A 25643-nucleotide genomic window follows, 5' to 3' on the forward strand; every position below is an offset into this window, starting at 1 on the left:
TTTGGAAAAGCAAATTGGTAATGAGGTATTGGAAAAAAAAATTTAGGTATAAATAACTCTTCTTGCGCTCAGCTAATCAGAGGCAGCACTTAGCTGTCATTCAATGATGGCTGGGCACTGCATCTGATTGGCCACAGCGCTCAGCCAATCAGAGGCAGCACTTTCTGGAGGTGGGGATTTTTCAATCCACGGCTTCCAGAACAGAGAAGACGACTGTCAGGGCCAGAGAGAAGAGCCAGACCGCTCTTCTAAGTGAGTTACTCTTTTTTTTTACTTTTTTTCCAGCTACCCATGATTTTCAGGGAAGGGCTTATATTTTAAGCCCTTCCCCGAAAACCATCACTGCAAACCCACTGCTTTCAATGGGACTGCAGCAGTGCCGGCCTCATTGAAAGAAATGGGATAGCATCACGGAATTCTGCCACAGCTGTGACAGCTGTGGCAGAGGATTCCTTTATCCCCACATCCCTGCTGGCCCCATTAAAAACAATGGGCGATAACGCAGATCCTTCTTTGCGATGCAAGGTTACAGTGAAAACATCGCAGATGAGAATGAAACCATTGAAAATTATTGGTTTATTATCATGCGTTTTTACTCACTCTCACATCGCAAGGATAACGAATCGCCAGTGGGCGTTCAGCCTAAGGGTTTTTCAGGGGAAAAGCTATTGGTGATTTATTCACAGGATAGGTCACCAATAGCAGACCTAAAGTAGTCTGCAACTCATGACCCCACTGATGAGCTAACGAGAAACTGCTATGAAAAGCTAGAACTGTCAAATGCAATCCACAGTGCAGTAGACCAGTTTGATATTACAGCTGTTTCCTATTTATTTGAATGGGAGAGAATTGTAATATGAAACAGGGCCTTTATGCTGTGGACAGCATTTTGGGAGTTTCTGTCAAAACCCCCACAAATCACCCAATTTTAAAAATTGCCCCCTCAAAATTAGCAAAACTATATTTACAAAATCTGTTAACTATTTAAATGCTTCACAGGAACTAAAACAAAATGGAGGATACATTTTAAAATTTAACTTTTTTGGAGATTTTCAATTTTAATAATTTTTTTCCTGTAACACAAAAGAAGTTATAAACAAAACACGTGGCCCTAAGGTGCAACATGACTTAAGCATAGAAATGACGAAAATGAAGGAGCACTTTGCAGATTTTGGGACCACTTTTTAAGGGCTCAGTCAGAGGGGCGTTGTAATGTGCGAATTTATGTGAGCAAAAACGCATGCCTAAACAAATTTGCATGACCGAAGCAGGCGTCACACAAAAAAATGCACTTGGCTGCATTTTTGCACACATAAAGTGCGCTTCCCGCTATCCCCTGCTGTGGCTGTGACAGCTGCAGCAGGAGATTCTTTGGATGTGAAACCCCAGGATGTTGTCATATCCAGGGGTTTCACCTTCGGTCAATGGGGTTGGCAGCAGCAGCGGCGGCCCCATTGATATACAGAGAACACCGTGATCCTCTGCTACAGCTGTGACAGCTGTGGCAAAGGATTTCTTCATCTCTGCAGGGAGTCCCTTTGTCACTGAACACTTTGACACCATTGCTTTTCCCTCCCTCTTACCAGCTCACCCCCTCTCTCCTCCCCTCTGGCTGTTTGCAATAGGAGGGGGTTGGCGGGAGCGGAGTTAAGCTCCTGCCCCTCGTCCGCAGCCAGCTTAGCTCCGGCCCCGTTCTGCCCCTCCCAATGCAAACAGCCGGAGGGGAGGAGAGAAGAGAGAGGGAGTTTAGCAGTTGGCTCTCATAGTAATCGATGCAGAGACCGACATATTCTGGCCGGGAAGATAGTTCCAGGACTATCTTTTTGGCCTGACGTAAAATCGCTGGACGCTATATTGGCCGGCAGGGCGCTTTTACGCATGCATCAGATCGTAGTGTACTGTATATCGGCCGGCTGTGAAATCGGTATACGCTCGTGTGAAGAGCCCTCAGTGTACTAACTACATACTTAATTATACAAGTAGCAGCTTTAGTTGGTTAAGCAGTTCATTGAGGACCTCCTCAAATAACTTCCGCATATCTAATGCCAGAGCAAGGCTCAATGCCATAAATAAAATTCAACAGTCAATGTCTTACTATTATGAATAATTCTATTAAATAAAGGTAGATCTTTATTAAACTATAACCAATTCTTGTGCATTGCCAACTCATGTCATATAGAAAGTAACAATGACCACCAATCACAGTCCCCAAATATTCCCTCTAATGAAGCTTGTAGTCATATGCTAGTTTTCTGGCAAATAACATATTTTGACTCTATACTAGATTCCCAAGCCATAGCATACACTTTCTGCATTTACCAACTGTATGCTCCAGTGAAGGATTCTTTAGGTTGGCTTAACCCCTTAGTGACCACCCCATAGTGTTTTTAGGTCCTGGCATGCTGGGCTTTAATCACTAGGGACATAAAATCATGCTCCTTCTACGGATTAAAACCCTGTAGTCTCTGGACGTGACAGCTCCATGCTACTGGCTCCCGAAGGTAGCTGTTAACCTGGAGCTTTCACGGGGGGCCGTGGGAAGCTCTCACCCCCACCCCAGGGCTTGTGATTGGCGTTATCCAATTGATAACGCTGATCGCATAAAATTATATACCAAGCTAGAAAAAGTTAGGTTTTCAGCTCCCCTCGTGGATTGCATTCCATGAGGAAGGCTAAAACTACTGAGCACCATCCTCCGCGATGTCACGTGTTGATATGGTCCAGAACGGAACTTCCGCCTTCTTCTGCGCATGTGCACCAAAGGAAAAGTGGCGATGCATGCACAGAAGACTGGATCGGCACAGGAAATTTAAAGATAGCCAGGAGGCAGGAGACATCGGCAATCACGAAAAAGTTAAAAAAGTTAAAGTTTCATCTTTTCAGCAGTAGAAGCATTTGCGAAAAGTGCCTTGGAATAGTAACTAGCAGGCATCACAGTGATTGGTCCCTGCTGACATGGATGGCTGTGATATACCTATCACAGCCATCCATGTCATTTGTTTAATAAATATGGCACAGGATTAGTCCCGTGTATCTCTCTCCCCTCACTGAGAGATTTGTGAGAGGAGAAAGAGAGCAGCGAAAAATCTTGTGCAGTTTAGAGTGAAAAAAAAAAAACTGTCATCACCGCCCCTTATATCCTAATCAGCCTGCTAAACCCACGTCTATTTTTTTTTTTTTTGGGGGGGGGGGGTAATTTTTTAAAAATTTTGTCTATGTGTGTCCACTAATTTTTTTTTCTAAAATGGAACGTAGACATTACAGCGCAGAACAGGTGTACGCGCTATTGTTCACTAGCAGTTTAGGTAGTGATACCACAACTAAGTCGGAAGAAAAGCTATATTCTGACAGCGACGACTTTACCGCTAGCCCTATGGAGGTTGAAGAAGGGGTTGGGGCAGCAGGGCCGAGTAGTGCAGTGCCTTCCACAATGTGGAGTTCCTCTAATTCAGTTTCACCCCAAATACCCCAATTTACTGTGACTCTAGGCATTAATGGGGATGTTGCTGATTTTACACCCTTTAATTTTTAAAATTTATTTATTAGTGACAGCGTTCTAGAACTAATTATCCAGCAAACAAATATTTACCCTGGACAATTTATTACAGAGCACACCAGCTCTGTATATTCTGGGATGTGGACTGCCACAAATGTCCCAGAGATTAAAAATTGTATTATTAATGGGACTAGTAAAAAAGTCCTCAATACGGTCCTACTGGTCCACTAGTGCTGTTCACGTGACCCCTGTATTTGCATCAGTAATGCCTCAACGCAGATTTGAAAACATTATGCGTTTTTTTCCATTTTGCCGATAATACCCAAATTCCCCCCAGAAATACCCCCCTGCATACGACAGATTATGTAAATTGAGCCCCCTAATTACCCTATTAAAATATTATTTTAAAAATATTTACACTCCTGAAAAAAATCTGTCAGTGGACAAGTCCCTTATGAGTATTAAGGGCCGTCTCTCATTCCGCCAATTCCTACCATCTAAGTGCGCCAGGTATGGCGTTAAGCTATACAAAGTTTGCGAGAGCACTACTGGCTATACATATGATTTTTTTTATTTATGAAGGCAGGTGCAGCGCTCCAGCAAGACGCGCCAAAGTAGGGGAAACCATGGGGATTGCAAGATGGATGTCACGGGTGGCTCTGCAATCTCTCCCGACAATGGCGGCAAAGGTGTCCCGCTCAGTTGCAGCACAGTGGCACAAAAGGAACACAATTTTACTGTTAAGATAAATGGTGGTTTATCCCAAGATGTCAGCACTTCATCCAGGACTACGGTAGTCAGTGGCGGGAAATAATTTGACACGAGTCGTGGTAGCTATTTTGTTAGCAAACCGGATGTGCACAGTTTACTTCAGTATTTTAAAGTAGTTGAAATATGGTACAGTTCACAACTGTAGTCTTGCAAGATGATAGCAGATCAAACAGTTATGCAATGCAGTTGAATCACTTGTAAACACAATTCTCCTCTTCAACGCTCTCTCTTTTTGGATCTTAAGAAATTACTCAGTATGACTTCCCACAGGCTTAGTTATCTGTTGGGCTACTGGAAGTAGATTATGCAAGTGTGGGAACTCATATCTAAGATGGCCGCTTTACTATTCCTGGTTTTGAATTCACCGGGTTTGTATAACTCACTGTTTAGTGGAATGGCTGCAATCTCACTCCTCCACCCTGCTGGTAAGACTAGGGAGCTGGTAAATCTTGGCTTCCCTGAAGTTGAACGCTTGCTTCAGTTGCTCGCACTGCAGACATCCTTCCTGCACGACCTCCTACTCCGACTCCCTCTGCAGACTAACCACTCAAGACTGCACTGACTCCTCCTTCACTTCCATCCTTGTTCCCACACTTTCTCTCCTCTCCACCCCCTCAGCATAGAGACTCATCATAATGTTTCCCACTCTCAGCTCTAATTGCCACCCCTCTACCAATCAGTTAGGGCATAACATCCAGCCAATAAGCAACCAGCTGTTGTCAAGCCTTTGGTTTAGGAAGGAGAAAAAAGGGGTTTCTCTGATGTAAGGCACCTCCTATGTCTCCTTGAAGCACATAGGCAGGTGTGACAGGACAAACATTGTGTGACTATTCTGGAGGACCCTCTGGACCACAACATATTGACACAAATGGCAAGACTGTTTGGAGCTCATGGGCCCATTTTTACAGAAGGGGTACTAATTATTACACCAGTTTCCCACTTTATAAAGCCCTATACAATGCAAATACAGAGGCCTGTGGAACAGTACACGAAAACAGGATGGGATTCCCACAACCCCTGGTGTCCAGGCACGTAGAAAGCGGTGCATCATACGGACTGGCAAATCACCCACTGCTTGCTGTAAAGTGGCATGACAAGAAAGATGTTTTTATGCTATTGACTGTGCACAAATACACCTCCGTTGCAGTAAGGGAGAGGGGAGCTGCAACGCAGAAAAAAACCCCCGTCTGTATCATGGATTACAATAAATGTATGGGGGGTGTAGACCTGTCCAACCAGGCGCTTCAGCCATATTTGGTGAAGCATAAGACCAGGGCCTGGTATAAAAAGGTGGTGATCTATCTACTTCAGATCGCTACCTGTAATGCCTACATCATTTATAAGATATCTCAGGGAACTCTGAGCTTCCTGCAGTTCTAAGAGTAGCATGTTGAGAACCTTTTATTTGAGACTGCTGCACCTCAGGATGCATTACAGTCTGAGGAGGTGCGAAGGCTCACAGAGTGCCACTTTCTGCACCCCATTCCTGAAACTGCAGGCAAAAAATACCCCCCCAAAAAAAGTGTTAGGTTTGCAAGAAGCAAGGGAGGAGGAGGGATATCCGATTTTATTGCCCCATGTGCCCATTCTAACCAGACCTGTGTAATTACCCCTGTTTAGAGACCTACAATACAGTCTTTCATTATTAATTGTATTTAAGATATAGGGAATGTCAAAAAGAGTAGGGATTATTTTTAGGGAGTCAATTTTATTTTCTGCACAAGTGAGCAATGAGGCCTGGAATTTATTCAGTTGCGCCCTGAAATCCAACGGGTGTTCCCTCAATTATAGGCCTAGCTATGTGTCCTATAAGAAGATTGGGGCTACAACGGGGGTATTGCCGAACACAGAAGAACTGATGCTATAAAATTTGGGGTGCGTCTCCCCAGTTTTCTTTGCTTAAAACAATAGCAAACGGACATGAAAATGACAAATTTGTGAAAGAAATGAAATTGTATTTATTTTTCACTTACTTTATAATAATTAAAAAAGTAAAAAGATGGAGTCAGAATGCTCAGCACACACCTAGGCAAATGGGCTAATGGTTTTTGATTTTAAAATTGGGTCACTTGTGGGGGGGGGGGGGGGGCGTTCTATTGTTTTGGCAGTTTAATGTCTCTACAAGTGAGCAATGGGGCCTGGAATTTATTCAGTTGTGCCCTGAAATCCAATGGATGTTCCCTCCATTCCAGACCTAGCCATGTGTCCTGTAAGTAGATTGGGGCTACAACGGGTATGGTTCTGAACATAAGACAAACAGGGGTATCCATTTATGGGCGAAAGTCTTCATTCATATGTGTGCTGTACAAAACAAACAGTTTTTAAAATGACACAATTGCCCAAAAAATGAAAATCGTAAGTTTTCCCTTCTGCTTTACTTAGATTCATTCAAAAACTGTGAGGTTAAAATATGCAATACACCACTAGATGAATTTGTTAAGGGGTATAGTTTTCAAAATGGGGTCATTTGTGGGGGTTCTCTGTCATTTTGATCGCTAGTGTGCTATGGTGCCTAAATCACCTTCAATCAAAATGTCTGTTCTGAAAGACACCCGCTGCTCCCTTTGGTTTGGGCCCCATAGTGTATACAGACATAATATTAGGGCCACAATGGGTATGTTTCTGAGCACCGGACAAACAGGTGTATCCATTTTGGGGTGTAAATTCTCATTTTCATGTGCACTATAGAAAAAAATCCTGTCTTTAAAATAAGCAGTAGATTAGGGGTGCGCCAGGTGTATTTAAATAGAAATACTGATTAGTAAATGAATGAGTAATAACTCACCTGGTGTCAAACGGGTTATACCTTAAACAAGGCACCCCGCTGACACCTGTAGTCAGAGTAGGTATATAGAAGGTCTTTTATCCTTAATCCGTCCAACAACGGAGAGTCGCAGGAAAACACAAGCAAACCAAATTGGAAGCTTGATAAATAAGCCAAATAGGTACAAAAAATAAAAAATGGTTTTCCGTGCTCGTCGGGATAAAGTTTCAGTATTGAATCGGAATGAGCTTACTTGTTATGAAAGTATTTTTATTGCATAAAGGGAGCAACGCGTTTCAGCTGCGGCAGCAGCCTTTTTCAAGCCTTTTTAAAAATGACATATTTGCAAAAATATGAAATTTTATTTTTTCTACTCTAAATTGCATTAACTCCTAAAAAAAAACTGTGGGGTCAAATTCTCATGACCCCCCTCAGTGAATATATTAAGGGGTGTAGTTTTTAAAAAGGGTCATTTGCTGGGGTATCAATCATTCTGACACCTCTGAGCCTTTGAAATCTTGGCTTGGTGTACAAAAACAAAATGTTCCTCATTAATAATTAGAGATGAGCGAGCATACTCGCTAAGGGCAATTACTCGATCGAGCATTGCCCTTAGCGAGTACCTGCCCGCTCGGGAGCAAAAGATTTGGCTGGCAGGGAGCGGCGGGGGAGAGCGAGGAGGAACAGAGGGGGAGATCTCTCTCTCCCTCTCTCCCCCCCCCCCCCCCCCCCGCTACCCCCTGCTCATGGCCGCAACTCACCTGTCACCCGCACCGGCAGCCGAACCTTTACTTCCAAGTGGGAAGATACTCACTAAGGACAATGCTCGATCGAGCAATTGTCCTTAGCGAGTATGCTTGCTCATCTCTATTAATAATCAATGTTAAATTTGTATGTCTCCTAAATGGCTAAAAAAGCCTAAAGTTTTTCAAATGTGCATCTAGAATAAAGTAAACAGATGGAAATATATATCTTTATCAAAAATGTATACGGTATGTTTGCACATATTTGAGATAATGCAATTGAAAATGTGAAAAAAATGAAAATTTTTTAAAATTTTTTCCAATTTTGGCGGTTGTAATAAATATACAGAACTTCTATCGGTTTATTTTTACCACCTAAATGTAGTACAAAATGTTGCCAAAAAACAATGTCAAAATCACTTGGATATGTAAAACCTTTGCAGAGTTATTCTATGTTAAAGTGACACATGTCAGATTTCCAAAATTTGGCCTGGTCATTAAGGCACAAACAAGCTTGGTCACTAAGAGGTTAAGACTCGAAAGAATGTAAAGGGGTCAGTGGTTTCTAGTTGGATGGTCAGTTACATAGTCAACAACAAACATATTGCTTAGGATCAAACAGGTCAAGAAACTTGAATATGTAATCTAGGGATACAGAAGCAAAATGCAGTACAGCTTGGCACAATATACTACAGAAAGGTCAAAACTTGCCGAGGTCAGTAGATGAAGAATGTAGAAATCCAGTGGAAAGAGCAGTCATAACTCAGAAACAAATAGCATAGTCAGTCAACCGGAGTAAAAAACAAATGATGAGCAGATTTAGCAAGGCTCAGGGTATTAACTACTCTAATTGGCGCTGGCTGGGTGCATTGAGCATGTGCCGCCTGGTATCTTAACTGGTCCGAGAAGAAGTTTCGCTATGGGGCTCCCTTTCTAACATTAATTTTCCAGTTTTTACGCATTTAAATATCTAGTATCTTATTCATTTTTAATGAATATGCAAATTTACAAAATGATTAAAGAGAACACAAAGAGCTTTAACATTTGCAATGCCAAAGAATACTATATGATAAGCACTGTTGAATATTGTTTGTGTTCAGTGGGTTAAACATTACCAGTTTGACAGTGCATTTGGCTGCAGCTGTCTCTATGGCAACAGAGTGTGATGTAAGAGACGCCAGGATGCCAGCTGAAGATATTAGCATGTCCTGTTGAATTGAAAATAAAAAAAATGGGCAGTGCGTATTATGGATCACCTCGTTTGCCAATCTCTGCTACCTCAAGTATTTTCACTGTAGTTAAGTAGACACTGAATGGTTTTCCATTTCTTTTGACCTATTATAAAACCTAAACATGACTTAAAGTGCACCCTGTTACAGTGGATCTGTGTCGCAGGTGTGTATTGATTAAATGATTGTTATGGCACCTAATGATGTGTGTGTTATATCGGTAATGAGCCAGAAGATTCTAAATACAGCATTAACAATGCATTAGGCTCTTCAAAAATTTGTTGGTGTTAACACTGTTGTGTATTCTAGGAAAACATAATGGATTATTGGTTGCTGTATTTCAAGCTTTTCTGAAAAGCGATATGATCACCCTGTCTAAAAGAAAGAAAGAACAAGTGATTCTGTAAGTTGCATAAAAATAAATAACAAATAATGTTCTAAAACCATGAGTTTTGATGTCATGGCTTGTAACTGTTGAGCTCTAACATCATCAAGAATTTATTAGAGAGACTGAAAAGTATAAAAGCTATGCTGCGCTGTAATGTACTACAGGCAACTGAAGTAAGTTTGAATTACTAAAACTTCTGGTCAACTTTACTAAACTTGTTTGCACAAAACAAACTGTCCACATTTGGAAGATTCCTAATAAAAGATGAGTGAGTATACTCGCTAAGGCACATTACTCGAGCGAGTAGTGCCTTAGCCAAGTATCTCCCCGCTCGTCTCTAAAGATTCGGGGCCGGCGCAGGTGAGTTGCGGCAGGGGGCAAAAAGTCCTGTGTTGATTCCCAAAGCCTAATTTTCCTCACTACTTCTTCGCCCAAGCACCATCAGGCAGTATCAGTGGCCACATCCATCAAAATTTAGTGGGTCGCATATTTAGTGTAATTTGAACTAACCCTATTGTAGGGGTGTGCTACAGAGGATGGCCTGTAGGGGGCAACAATCAGTCTGATGCCTGAAGCAAGAAGGAAATCACCCACAGGTGTGGTCAGTGCTATAAAAAGGGTTGTTCCTACTGCAGTAAGAGACAGTGTCTGGCTGAGATCTAGAGAGAGTGCCGGGCTGCCAGGCCCAGTGTGACAGCCAGAGAGAGTGCCGGGCTGCCAGGCCCAGTGTGACAGCCAGAGAGAGTGCCGGGCTGCCAGGCCCAGTGTGACAGCCAGAGAGAGTGCCGGGCTGCCAGGCCCAGTGTGACAGCCAGAGAGAGTGCAGGGCTGCCAGGCCCAGTGTGGCAGCTCAGTGGAGCTGGGGCTGCCAGGCCCAGTGTGTGGACAAAGAAGGCTAGAGGTGGACAGGGAGACGCCCCTCACCTCCACACCTAGGGAAGGTGTGTGCCTGGGAGATTTAGGCTGCAAGTATTCTGTGACTTCCTGGATGAACAGAGAGGTGCTGTGGACGAGGCGCTGAATGGTTTCAGCAGGACTCCTGGAGTACACCTGCCCTTGGACTAAGGGGTCTGAAGGCATAAGGAGCAGCTGTGCTCTGGACATTCACAGGTCTGTTCAACCCTATGGACTTGTACTGTATCCTCAGCTGAGGATTTACCTGCTTACCCTACGGACTGTGGAGGGTTAAAGCTATCAGAGACTTTGTTGTTGAAATTATTGATTATTACCCCTGGAGACCCAGTCATCTTTGTGTTGGTTAAAGTTTGTGTTAATTAAGTGAAGAGAAAGAAGGAAAGTTACCGTTTGGAGTGATATGTAACCCCCGTGTTGTCACATATGGTGGAGGATGCGCTGGCACAAGCGGTGAAGGTCCCAGCTCATAGACGCCAGTAAGAAGGTAGACAACCTCTATAAGTATGGAGGAATTGCTGAAGCGGTTGATGCAAGAGAGGCTGCAGCAACAGGAGGAAAGGCAACTCCTGATAATGCAGTTGGCTGCACTGACAGAGTCAGCAAAGAAGAATGGTGACTTGGAGTGCCAAGTAAGTCAGCTCAAAGAAAAGCTGGAGATGGAGAAAGCCGCCTGCAGCAAAGCAGAAAAGCAAGCAGAGCTATTGAGAGGTATACTGGACTTCAAGAAAGCCCAAGAAGCTCGTCAGGAGCAGGTGCTGTCCCAGCTACAGATGAGCTTGGAAGAGAAAGCTGGAATACATGGAGCTTAAATCCAGGAGCTGGAATGGAGTCATGCTGTAGTTGTTGGGAAACTGTCCAAGCAATTGAAGCAACGTGAAAACGTGAAAGAAACCTTGAAAAGTGTGTGTCTTGAGCTGACCCAAAAGGTGAAGGGGTTGCTGGAAGACAAGTGTGCATATGAATGCAAGAAAAATACAGTGGAAATGCAGCTTCAAGAGCTACAAATGAAAATAACTGAAGGTGACAGTGTGCAGACGGCATTGTTTGAGCAGGTGAGCAGGCTGCAGGTGAAGCTGGAAGCTCAGAGTGAAGAGTTCCAGAAGTTACTGCAGCAGAGACTTGGTCTATGCAAGGTGAAGACTATGCAAGGTGAGAAAGATGTGCTCCTCAAGCAAGTGGAGGAGGAGGCAGAAGCTAAGAGAACCCTATCCGAGCAGATTGCAACACTTCAGGCGGAGGTGGTGGATCTGGAAGATAGACTGGAGAAGAGTGCTTTGTGTTTGGATTCCGTGGAAGAACAGAAAACAGAAATACAAGGAGAATTAGAAACCACAAGGCAGCAGTGTGAAGAGAAAACAGCCGCCTGTGAAAACTTGAGAAGTTTAAAGTAAGTCTTCAGCAAGAGGTAGCAGATGTTACTGTTAAGCTTGGTCAGCAACAGGAGCTTGTGTCCAAACTGGAGAAGAAACAGAAGCTGTGTGAACAGAGGCTGACTGAAGAGAAAGACAGATCTGCAAGATACGCCACTGAACTTGTGCATGCAGAAAACAGGGCTAATGAGAAAGAAACAGAGGTACTAACCCTGACACGCCCCCAGAAAGTAGTGTCAGAAGAAAGAGCAGAGCTTCAGCAGTTCTCAGAGAAGTTGTGCATGAAGATGAAAGGCTGGAAATCAAATAGTCAAGCGGCTGAAAGAAGGGTTCTGAGACCAGAGATGTCTAAAACCCAGTTCCGACAGAGAAGAAAAAAGGGGATCTTGTTAAAGAATCTGAAAGAGTTACAAGTAGTAGAGAATGCCCAACTGTGTTTAAAAAGGGAGACTATTAAAGCTGAGAAGGTCTCACAAGTGGCGGCAGAAGTCTTGGAAGAGCGGCAGCAAAAGAATAATTACGAAAAAAGGCAAACCCAGAAAGTGAAGAAACAGTTTTGTCCAAATAGTAGAAGCCTATCACAAGGATGCTGGCTCCAAGGACCCACTCATCAGTGAACTGCATACTGCCAAGCAAAAGTCAGAGGTAAAGGAACTTCGTAGAATGCTATTCGTTCTAACCGATGACAACACCATACTAGGAAAAGAGATGGAATTGCTACAAAGTGAGGAAAAAATGATAATTGTAAACCTGAATGAATTGAAAAATGAAGTGGGGACTGTAATCCATAACAAGGCCATGCCGGAGCATGAGCTACAAAAGGAACCTGTTAGTCAGGTAAAAACAGAAAGAGACCCCCGAGGCTGGAGTTTTGACCCTGGAGGGCAAGAAAAAGAAAAATGTGATGCGGCCTACGGCCTTCATCAAGGGGGAGGGATATGTAGGGGTGTGCTACAGAGGATGGCCTGTAGGGGGCAACAGACAATCAGTCTGATGCCTGAAGCAAGAAGGAAAACACCCACAGGTGTGGTCAGTGCTATAAAAAGGGTTGTTCCTACTGCAGTAAGAGACAGTGTCTGGCTGAGAGCCAGAGAGAGTGCCGGGCTGCCAGGCCCAGTGTGACAGCCAGAGAGAGTGCCGGGCTGCCAGGCCCAGTGTGACAGCCAGAGAGAGTGCCGGGCTGCCAGGCCCAGTGTGACAGCCAGAGAGAGTGCCGGGCTGCCAGGCCCAGTGTGACAGCCAGAGAGAGTGCAGGGCTGCCAGGCCCAGTGTGGCAGCTCAGTGGAGCTGGGGCTGCCAGGCCCAGTGTGTGGACAAAGAAGGCCAGAGGTGGACAGGGAGACGCCCCTCACCTCCACACCTAGGGAAGGTGTGTGCCTGGGAGATTCAGGCTGCAAGTATTCTGTGACTTCCTGGGTGAACAGAGAGGTGCTGTGGACGAGGCGCTGAATGGTTTCAGCAGGACTCCTGGAGTACACCTGCCCTTGGACTAAGGGGTCTGAAGGCATAAGGAGCAGCTGTGCTCTGGACATTCACAGGTCTGTTCAACCCTATGGACTTGTACTGTATCCTCAGCTGAGGATTTACCTGCTTACCCTACGGACTGTGGAGGGTTAAAGCTATCAGAGACTTTGTTGTTGAAATTCTTGATTATTACCCCTGGAGACCCAGTCATCTTTGTGTTGGTTAAAGTTTGTGTTAATAAAGTGAAGAGAAAGAAGGAAAGTTACCGTTTGGAGTGATATGTAACCCCCGTGTTGTCACACTATCCAAACAATTACAAAAACACTCACAAATTGGTATATCAATTATGCTGACACATCCGCAGCATCAAAAAGAAATCCAGTTGCAAACCCGAAACGTCCAATAATGCAGACACACAGGCTACAGAACATTCATGCAGACCTCCACCTTCCAAAGATCCACCCAACATTATTTTCCCAAAGAAGCAACACATCATTCCATCACTGCATGATACATCATCCAACTATAAACCGCTATAACTCAATACTTTTACTAGTTCACGAATCCGAAAGTCCCCAAAGAAGTCTAACATGCTCCAAACAATTGCCTTTGATACTCTGACACTCAAACATTAAACAGTTTTCCAAGCCACTTAAAATATACTAGCTGACCCCAGTCAAGTTCCTTTTCTACATGCATTGTGCAGCATGGCTACACTCTTGTTCTCTCACATAGCCTACTCCTTTCACATTTGCGTTTGGCTCCAATATGATGTCTGGAGTCCATGCCCCTGGAACCCCATAGATTTGACCGGTATTAGTGCATCTTGACGCCACCTGAACAACAGGTGGAACCAAGATAGAACGTGTTTGACAGGGGGTTGATGCCCCCTGTTCGTGATTGGCTGCACAGCATTGTCCCCTTTCTCGACTTCACATGTGAAGCGGCGACCGGCTGCACTCTGCACACCGTGCCACAACACCGCAGTCACGTGCTGATCGCCGACGCTGAGCACTGCGCCCCACAGCTGCGTCCTGAACTCCGCAGAGCCGACCGCCGCGAGTCAGCACTAGGGCCCACAGGAGCGCTGTTAAGTTTGCCCGAACGCAGGTCACAGCCAACGTTCACCCATCCCTGGCACAGACGCGCTGTGAAATGCAGACCATGAGCTGTCACCTTCCTGCACAGCGTTGTCCGTTGGTCAGCAGCGCTTATAAATGCCGAGCACCACCTCTCATCTTTCCTCTGCTGAGGCCGGTGGGTGCCTACAGGACCTGTGAAGGGATACAGCCAGACAGCCAATCAGCAACAGGGGGCGGCAACCCCCTGTCAAACACATTCTATCTCGGCTCCACCTGTTGTTCAGGTGGAGCGTCAAGATACACTAATACTGATTTGACCATTGTGGTATATGAAAAACAAGTCAGAAAAAGGTATTAAGAGTGTTGTTTCAAGATAGCATCCCCTATACATATGCAGTGTTTAGGTCAAATGAACATCATAGAGTGGGATCAACTGCTTAGGGCCCCCTTCTATATCCCAGAATGGAAAGCCATTTAATAAGAGTGGCTCGCATTGTGGCACACCTTCTGCCATCTTGTTATTACAGGACAGCTTTCCCTGGAAAAACCATCTGTTTGCCAGGGGTGCCGAGAGCATGACTTGGGGCGAACAGCTGACAGCCATGATGGCACTTTTTCAAGCCAGATGTGCATCTTGGCACGACCTCTTTAACACCTTAATGGCATGGTCTATTTTGGGCTTAAAGGGGTTGTCCCGCGAAAGCAAGTGGGGTTATACACTTCTGTATGGCCATATTAATGCACTTTGTAATGTACATTGTGCATTAATTATGAGCCATACAGAAGTTATCAGAAGTTATTCACTTACCTGTTCCGTTGCTAGCGTCCTCGTCTCCATGGTGCCGTCTAATTTTCAGCGTCTAATCGCCGGATTAGACGCGCTTGCGCAGTCCGGTCTTCTTCTCTTCTGAATGGGGCCGCTCATGCCGGAGAGCGGCTCCTCGTAGCTCCGCCCCGTCACGTGCCGATTCCAGCCAATCAGGAGGCTGGAATCGGCAATGGACCGCACAGAAGCCCTGCGGTCCACCGAGGGAGAAGATCCCGGCGGCCATCTTCACCAGGTAAGTAAGAAGTCACCGGAGCGCGGGGATTCAGGTAAGCACTTTTTTAACCAGTGCATTGGGTTTGTCTCGCGCCGAACGGGGGGCTGTTGAAAAAAAAAAAACCCGTTTCGGCGCGGGACAACCCCTTTAAGGACCCAACGATTTTTGGCGGATTTTCTTCTCCATTTTTCAAAAGCCATAACTTTTTTATTTTTCTGTGGATGCGGCCGTATAAGGGCTTGTTTTTTGCGTGGCGAACTGTTGTTTTTATCGGTGCCACTTTTGGGTACATTAACTATATTGTAAAACGTTTATGATTTTTTTTATGATAGCAGGGAGAAAAAATACATCAATTTTGCCATAGATTATTATTTTTTTTTTTACAGCGTTAATCATGCAGCATAAATGACACAATCCATTTTTTCTGCGGGTCAGTACAGTTACAACGATACCAAAATTCTTACTTTTTTTTAAGTTTTTCCACTTTGCTGCAATAAAAACCCTTTTTTGGAAATCTTTTTTTTTTCCCTAAATCGCTGCATTCAAAGTCCTTTAACTTTTTTATTTTTCTTTGTATGGAGCTCTATGAGGTCTTATTTTTTGTAAGACGAGCTGTAGTTTTTATTGGTACCATTTTGGGGTACATACGGCTTTTTGATCACTTTTATTGAGTTTTTAGGGAGGCAAAATTAGCATTTTGCCTCAGCTTTTTAGCGTTTTTTTAAACGCTTTTTTCCGTGCACAGTCAAAAGCATGTGCATCTTATTGTACACATCATTACGGATGCGACAATACCAAATATGTGGGGTTTTAATTTTTTTACCTTTTTTATGCGCGCTCCCTCTGTGAACCCTTCCCATACCGCGATCTACATAGATCGTGGCAGGGAAGGGGTTAACAGCGGGGGTTGCATCTCAGCTATGACTGACTGACTGTCTAACTGACAGCTGGCTCCCGCTGCGGGATAGCACGAGATCATAAGTGATCTCGCGCTATCCCCAGGACGTAAACTTACGCCCTGGAGCGGGAAGGGGTTAATAAAGCTGACTAATACTGTGCACCCAGTTATGTAGTTGAAACAGGTGATATTTGATTTTTTTGGAGTCAGCAATTCTGATCCATATCAAACATAATAGTGTTCATAAAAGATGCTGCTTGAAAACAAGCTTTGCTCAGGCACAGCTTTGATGTGTATTAGCATCAAGTCATGCATTTAATGCATCTAATTTAACTCCTCCCTCACTAAATTAGCATACCATTTCACAAAATCTATTGCTCTGTTTTTCATAATATTTTTTAACAAGTTTAGTAAATTTATTTAAAATTTATCTGATAGTCGTTTTTACATCTAGAAATCATATAACTCTTTTATATGCATTTATGTGAATTGTTCAACCTATGCAACCTTATGGTGGCAACAAATTGATACTATATTTGCAGTCTGCTTAATACACCATCATGCAAGTGTTTGGAGCAAACGTAGCAGAATATCTGGAGCGGTCAGGTATTGCATGAGATGGGTGTGTAAAGGATGTTAGCAGCTTTTACCAACAACTCAATACCAGCAAAATTTACTTTTCTCTTAATGTAGATGTAAAAAAGTCCAATTTTCTCCAGTAACTAAGTTTTACTACAGATACAATAGTTAGGCTGTTTCTTTGTTATTGCAGCTCTTATGTTTTCTATATAATCTCTTTAGTTACAGCTGGTTGCGGTTTGTGATAGGATTGAACTATGATGGAAAATAATTGAGTAATTATATAAAATGTCTTCTTCAAAAGAAGCTTAATATCCCTTAGAGGGGTTTTCGGGGACTTTGATATTGATGCATATCCATAGCACTAATATCAGATCGGTGAAAGTTCCCCCGGTCTTCCAGCACCCTGACTGATCAACTGAGCTACTGGGAGAGTGTGGCAATATCAGGCATAGCCTATGGCACTGCGCTTGGTAAGCAATGAAGTAAATGTGGCGCTTGCCTGAATGTCTTAGCCGTTTTTTTCTATTGTACATGTCATTGGTGCCATTCTGACTTTTAGATTACTTTTTATTCGATTTTGTTTGGGAAGGTAACAGAAAAACAGCAATTCTGGGTTTTCTTTTACATTGTTCACCACGTGGGATAAATAACCCTAATATTATAATAGTTAAAACTTTTATAAAGGTAGGAATCCCAAGGATGGTAATTTTTTTCATTGCTTAGATTTTTTTCATGTAATCAATAGGAAATGCTGCTTTTTTTGTAGTTTTTGTTTCTATTTTATATATTTTTTATATTAAATCTTTTTAAACTTTTCTTAGTGTATTTTTTTAACCCCACTAGGTTGGATGAAATGCAACTGCTTCATGGCTTTAATAATACACTGCAATTCTTCTTTCTAACCGCCTAGATGCTGCTTTGATCGCGGCATCTAATGGGTTAAACAGCCAGGATCTGAGTTATCTCCAATGTCAGCTGTATAACACAGCCGGCACTTGCTGTACATGCGGTGGGCTAGCCCCTGAGTGTGCACCATATACTGCTCCGCATCATGTGCTGTATATGTACGTCACATGCTACGATGAGGTTAAAAATTGCTAGCTGTTATACTTGAAGATTGCAGTTCATAAACAGTATTCTAGGAGACACTTTACTCTATAAGGCTGCTTTCAGACAACCATATTTTAGGTTCGTATTTGGTTCGTGTTTTGCAGACTGTAATATGGAGTTAATGTAAATCTATGGATCTATTTACATGGCTTTATTTTTCACAGCTGTTTTTTTTAAACATAGCATGTCTCATTCTTCGCCTTTCTGCCTCCACATTGCTATTATATTCTATTGGGCAAATACAAATTAGTATTTGCCCAGTAGAAAATAGAAACAAGCACAATAAATACGGAGGAAAATACTGATATTATGCAGGTATGTCATCTATATTATGTTTGAAATACGGATCCATATTATGGACATCTTATAATATGCCTGTCTAAAACCAAAATCGTGCGAGATTTGTGCATTGCAAGACATGATTTTTTTTCCCTGCATCACGGTGTTGAAAAAAATTGTGGCATGCCCTATCTCTGAGTGTGCCCTCACATTACATCTCCCGTTGTTTTTAACGAGGCTGGCTGCAGCATCACACCACATGCTAGGTGCACACGGTGCGATGTGAGGTTACCCAATGAAAACAATGGGAGAAATTCTGCGATCCTCTTCTGCAGCTGTCAACAGTCACCTGATTAACATATGCATAACTTGTTACTCCTTTTAGCTCATGCAGTGATGTCGGTCTTTGGTCACTTGGTCATGCGCTGTCTAAGATCATTAATTGGTAATCTGTAAGTACTCCTAAGCTTAGTTAAGGTTTAAATGTAGAGAAGATCAAATAAAGTAAAACTGATACTAAAAAGCTCTATTTACTAACACATTTCTAAGACAAAGTCCATATTTAGTCAGCTGCAGCGCTTGCTCATTCTTCGGGCCTTGCAATATTCTGAATAAAATAGGTGTGTCACATAAGAAGATTGCAGCAATGGAAGAGAAGCAGGATGGTGATCGACAGACACTATAATTTCTCTCACATAAGCATATTATACTATGACAACTATACAGTAAATTAGCTCATTTATATGGTTGCATGTAGCCTACAAAGCGTGATGTCATCATGGTTTAGCCAAGACTTACAGTACAAGGTGGACAACGACATTCAGGCTGAACTGGATGTCTTTTTTTGCCTAGCATACTATGTAGCTAGGAGATCTGGAAATCATGGTTGTACTCTATGTACAGTTTTCAGACACTGGCACAGAGCAAAAGGTTTGAGGCATGCAGTCTTTTTTTTAAGGGAAACCTGTCATTGGGTTCATGCTGCTGAAACCACAGGAAGCATGAATCTGCGATAGGTATGCCTATTGCCCCCATGGGCAATCTCTTGGGCAACATCCCCATGGCCAACATCTTGATTGGCACTGAGAAGGGGATTGGACCAGATGACCTGGGAAGTCCCTTCCAACTCTACCATTCTATGATTCTATGTATTATTCTGAAATGCTGTGGGGTTTCAGAATAAATACTCTTTGAAGCTTAACTTCACTAGGCCATTCTGGCTTCTACCTGCCCAAAGCATCTTGATTGGCAGCTACTCTCCTCACTTGTGTATAGGAAGACAATTGTCAGTCTTCATGGTAAAGGGCGGGAAGAAGCTGACATGGCCAGCCTCTCTCCCTCAAGAGCGCCAATCTGAGTCAAACTTTAAACTGTGTTTACTCTTAAATGCTGCAGCGTTTCAAAACAAGACATACACGGAGGCCCTGTATATACTTGTCCAAAGTTCATGCTGCCTGTGGTTTGGGAACCATGAACCAGTGACAGGTTCCCTTTAACACATCTTCCTTTCCAAGACTTTATATCTAAAGGGATAACAGGAGGACCTGCTCTTACTCATAGCCTGTTTATATGTTCTCACTTCATCACCCAGAAACAATGCCGAGTTGCTGTAGGTCTGTTGTTCTTACAGAAAGGAATGAACATACAAAGCTGGTATTCTTAAAACACTGAGCGAAGTCAGAAGCTACATTTAGAATGTGTGTACTGTGTAAAATTCACGGACCAGAAAATCCATTAACATTAATAAACTACAACTTAGTCCTTTGAAGACTTGACATATTTCAGAATTTTTTTTGCATTTTTTTCATCCCAGCCTTTCAAGATCAATCATTTTCATTTTCCCATGGGCATACGGAGTAGTTGTCTAAGGATTTGTTCTTTGTGGGACAAGTTGTATTTTTTAACTTCTTTAGAACACTAATTTATTGATTTTAAGAAAACACCTGGGCAAACAGACTAGCAAATATAATTCCTATCCTGGCCAATAAAGATCAGTTTGGGTTTATTAAGAATGGGCAGCCTTTAAATATTTTACTACTTCTACGACATTAAAAAAAAAATCATTTTTTAAACTTCTTTTGTTATATTCTGAAACCAATAACTTTTAAACTTTTCCATCAGTGGCACTCTATAAGGGTTTGCTTTTTGTGGAGGGAGCAGTAGTTTTTATTGTTACCGTTATGAGTACATACAACTTTCTAATCAATTTTTGAGGGGCAACAGGGTGCTCAAAAAGTGAAGCAACAGTCCTGGCATTCCTTTTTTCTTTATATTCGAAATCTTAGTAGTTTTGGCTTTTACAAATGCAGCAATATGAATTGTGTTAACTTTTTTAAATTTATTTGGGAGAGGGTTTGTTATCATCATTATTATTCTTAACAATTTTTTTATATTTTAAGAATTTTTTAATTCAACTTCATTTTACTTTTTTTGGACCCATTAGTGCTTGTACTTCTGTATTGCAGTATAGTGTACTTTTCTTGGCAGCCTATTAAGCCCTGGACAGTGATTAAAGGCAGGGTTTAATAGTCTCAAATCCATGGCAGGCTGGGAGCCTTTGCTAGACCCCAGACTGTATGGTAACTTATTAGCACTCTGCAATCGAATTGTCAGGGGAATCAATGGAGCATCAGAAGGGCCCCTTCAACTAGCTGCTTAGACGCTGTGGTCAGCACTAACTAAGAAACTTCTAAGCAGTTAAACTGCTGAGAAGGAAGCTACCTTTGATTGTTGTGGATAGGACATCAATAGTAAAAGTCCTGGAATACCTTTAAACCCTTTGTACTCTGAACTTTTGGTATTTAGCCTTTTCACTCCACCAGTCAACGACTACTCTGGAGGATCCACCCTGAAGATTGAAGCAGCTGAAGACTACATCCAGCTTGAAGGGGTTAAAGGGTGAAAATCTACGTTCCCTAGGAGCTGTTACCCAGAGCAGCCAGTGCTAAGTCGAAATGTGTACGCGCATTAGTTGAGAAGGTACTCCTTCCTCAATGTAAAACAGGATGTGCAACAGCTGGCCTATAGGAAAGAAGGTCCATATTTGCAATAGTTAGTCCCCATAAGCCAATTCTTGGCTTATGTAAAAGAAAATTAAACAAGCAATTGAGAATTCAGCTGGTGTAAAAGCACCCTTAAACTGTAGCTTGGAGCATAGTTACATAAATTAACAAAAAAGTATCTGCTTTTTTCATTAATGGCGCCACTTTTATCCATGGATTTTGCCTAGTATTGCAGCTCAGTCCCACTGACTTGAATAAAGTTGAGTACAAATACTAGAAACCGCCCATGGAGCAGAGTGACAGCATTTCTTAGAAAATTCAGAGCTCCTACTATATATCGCAGTGAGAGATTCAAGCTTTCCTACATCAGAGTAGTGTGTAGTATCACGTGTAACACGTTCCAGAACACTCAGCAGCAGAAAACTGTGCAGAGCTGAGAGAGCAGGGAATGTTGGGAGAGTTCAGCTCCAAAGTCTGTAGAATTCAAAATGGAGGGCTATAAAATGATACATTCTGTAATTCAGGTCCAGTTCATGATAAATAATGTAAAATATTTATGTTACGGCCTTTTCACACGTCAGATTTTCACATTTGTGAAAATTTACAACAGTCTGTATGCTGACTCCTTCCAGTCAGTGTGGCTATGGGGTCAATGGCCCATGTAAAAAAGACATCACAGTGTGTCCTATTCTGGTTGACAGTCACCCATGCAAGTCAATGGATGCACAGGAAAAATGAAGTACACACAGATGGTATCCGTGTGCGCTCTGTTATTCTCGGATAGAAGTGCTACTATAGAACAAAATTGACTTCCGTCTCTGTTTTTTGTGTGTGAGATAAAACCGCATGAAACATAAAACACAGAATAAAAAACAGACACAAGCAACATTAGCAGATGCCAAATGGACACATACAGATTAAAATCTGTCCATTTTTCACTGACCAAAATCGAACATGGTTGTTTGTATAAGGGCTCCTTTACATGAGCATATGCACAAATACGCACTCTTCAGCGCAACATTTTTCCGTGTCTGTGCCTCCTAGTGTACCTTTTTGAACACGCAGGGCCTGTTCACCCCCGCCCTAATTTAAAAGGCTAATTAGCCCAATGAGGTCCAGATGTGTTTATTTCCCAGCGGTTTTGCACCGTATTTTCCTTGCGTATTGTGTGCACATTGGCGTACGCCCATAGGCTCCTATGGGGCTGTTTGGTACACAAATGAGCACACAATATAGAATGTTCTATATTTTTGCGCGCACGATAAATGGGCGCACGGAAAAAGGAATTGTGAATGGACCCACTGATCAATGGATTCTATTCTCTGCGTATTGCATGAACAAATTTTGTGCCCGCAAATACGCCCGTCTGGAGGAGCCCTAAGGCTTTACATTATACATAGTCTATATGCAATCTGGCAACAGAAGTGCATCAATAATTTCACAAACTGTCGTCTGACAATTCAGATTCTATGATGGATTTTTAATAGATAAATTACAAATGGGTTATATTTTCTACCGCAAAGAGAAGTGCATTAAAGAGATGCAGATCATGTGGCGGGATTTAAGCCACCCTTGGGATAGGTAATATAGAGAGCAATTAACTGTAATAGTACAGCAGACTAATCACAGTCACAGCACAAATAGCAAAAGGGTAACCGTAATATAAACACACCATTAGGATAATAAGACCATACAACAAATAACAACGCTAATCGTTACATACTCACTGCCTAGAGAAATTCGACATGGCCGGTCCCACATTGGCATCACGTCTTGAGCACGCAAATATGCCTGTGATTTCAATTGGGTCACTCTACCTGCATTTATTTTGCGCAAATATCTGGGCTTAAACAGATTGGCGTGATTTTGTCTTGTTATGCAGCCAGGGTACGGTTTCACTAGCGGTATTATCACACGTTAATAGTACACGAATATAGACTGTGAGTTCCAGTGGGGACAGAACCCAATACACATGTACCGTACTATACTGTATAAGCACCAGACTTTTCAAACTCTGCGCTAGTATGCGCAAGTTTAACAAAACAGCAGGAAGGTAAGTCCTGCTCTATCTTTCCCGCATTCAGTTATTAAGGCCTATCTTTTCTCGCTTGTACTATTAAAGGGGTTCTGTTATTAGGAGAAAAAAAATTCAATACTCACCTATTCCTCCCCCATCAGTCTTCTTACTGCATCTTCTCCCCACCAATCTTCTCCTGTCTCCTGCAGTCCTGGGACACCTCACCTCCAGCTGTCCGATTCTTCTTCAGGTAGTGAAGCGTACACTCCCGGCATTCTCCTTCCTGCAGGGCAATGTACTCTACGTCATAGCATTCACAGCCTAGCAGGGAGTGCCACTGTCTCTCTACAATAGTATATGAACACTTGCGGTGAGATAGCTCACATGCACAGTCTCCGCAATAGATCGGCATTCCTTCCTAGGCAGTGAACATTACGCCACTTGTGACATAACCTACACTGACCTGCCGGAGGAAGAATGCCGAGAATAGATGCTCCATAACAAGAAGAAGAGGATGTGGCCGGGGGACTGGAAAAGATCAGCAAGGAGAAGATACAGTAAGAAGACTGCCTGGGGAGGAATAGGTAAGTATTGATTTTTTTTTTCCTAATGACAAAACCCCTTTACTGATTATCACAGCCACATAACTGTACAAAATTTTAAATGTAAAACATATAATTGCAGAATTACTGTTTTTCCAATCCCCCCGCCAAAAAAAATGCTTTATATCTACTGCAAAATAGTATTCTTAAAAAATATGACTTGTCCAACACAAAAACAAACCCTCATATGTCTATGTTGATAAAACAAAAATATGGTTCTCAGAACGTGACGATGAAAAAACAAAAGAGATTACTTGATCATTAAAGCCCAAAATCAGCCTGCTTTTAAGGGGTTAATAATATTAATAGAGATGAGCGAACGTACTCGTCCGAGCTTGATACTCGTTCGAGTATTAGCGTGTTCGAGATGCTCGTTACTCGTAACGAGTACCACGCGATGTTCGGGTTACTTTCACTTTAATCTCTGAGACGTTAGCACGCTTTTCTGGCCAATAGAAAGACAGGGAAGGCATTACAACTTCCCCCTGCGACGTTCAAGCCCTATACCACCCCCCTGCAGTGAGTGGCTGGCGAGATCAGGTGTCACCTGAGTATAAAAATCGGCCCCTCCCGCGGCTCGCCACAGATGCGTTCTGACATACTTTAGGGAAAGTGCTATCTTGGTGGAGCTGCTATAGGGAGAGTGTTAGGAGTATTTTAGGCTTCAAGAACCCCAACGGTCCTTCTTAGGGCCACATCTAACCGTGTGCAGTACTGTGGAGGTTGCTTTTTGCAGTGTTGCACTTTTTTTTTTTTTGGTATATCGGCCGTGCAGAGCATTGCGCCCTGCAGTAATACTCCAGGGCCAGAAGCGCTTAGGCAGGGACAGAAGACATATTGATTGAATATAGGCAGTGGGCCTTTGCAAAAACATTTGGGGAAAAAAATCTATTTGGGCTGCCTGTGACTGTCCTCAGTGTTCTGGGTCTCTGCTGGGTGTGGTAGTTCTCCAAATTCATACGCAGCCAGCTAAGTGTTACAGCAGGCTTGTGCAAAATTATTTCCTGGCTCTGTCTGGGCTGTTAAATCACCGCTGTATTGCAGTCCACAGTGCAACACTCTGCAGTTCTTTGACATACTCCAGGGACAGAAGTGGTGACGCAGAGAGAGAAGAGATATATTGATTGAATATAGGCAGTGGGCCTTTGCAAAAAAAAAATGGGGAAAAAAAACGATTTGGGATGCCTGTGAGTGTCCTTAGTGTTCTGGGTCTCTGCTGGGTGTAGTAGTTCTCCAAATTCATACGCAGCCAGCTAAGTGTTACAGCAGGCTTGCGCAAAATTATTGCCTGGCTCTGTCTGGGCTGTTAAATCACCGCTGTATTGCAGTCCACAGTGCAACACTCTGCAGTTCTTTGACATACTCCAGGGCCAGAAGCGCTTAGGCAGGGACAGAAGACATATTGATTGAATATAGGCAGTGGGCCTTTGCAAAAACATTTGGGGAAAAAAATCTATTTGGGCTGCCTGTGACTGTCCTCATTGTTCTGGGTCTCTGCTGGGTGTAGTAGTTCTCCAAATTCATATGCTAAGTGTTACAGCAGGCTTGCGCAAATTATTTCCTGGCTCTGTCTGGGCTGTTAAATCACCGCTGTATTGCAGTCCACAGTGCAACACTCTGCAGTTCTTTGACATACTCCAGGGACAGAAGTGGTGACGCAGAGAGAGAAGAGATATATTGATTGAATATAGGCAGTGGGCCTTTGCAAAAACATTTGGGGAAAAAAATCTATTTGGGCTGCCTGTGACTGTCCTCAGTGTTCTGGGTCTCTGCTGGGTGTAGTAGTCCTCTTAATTCATACGCAGCCAGCTAAGTGTTACAGCAGGCTTGCGCAAAATTATTTCCTGGCGTTCCGTAAGCGAAGTCAGCCTCCAACCACAGGCCAATA

Source organism: Eleutherodactylus coqui, chromosome 11 (assembly GCF_035609145.1).
Source record: "Eleutherodactylus coqui strain aEleCoq1 chromosome 11, aEleCoq1.hap1, whole genome shotgun sequence".
NCBI classification, from domain to species: Eukaryota; Metazoa; Chordata; class Amphibia; order Anura; family Eleutherodactylidae; genus Eleutherodactylus; species Eleutherodactylus coqui.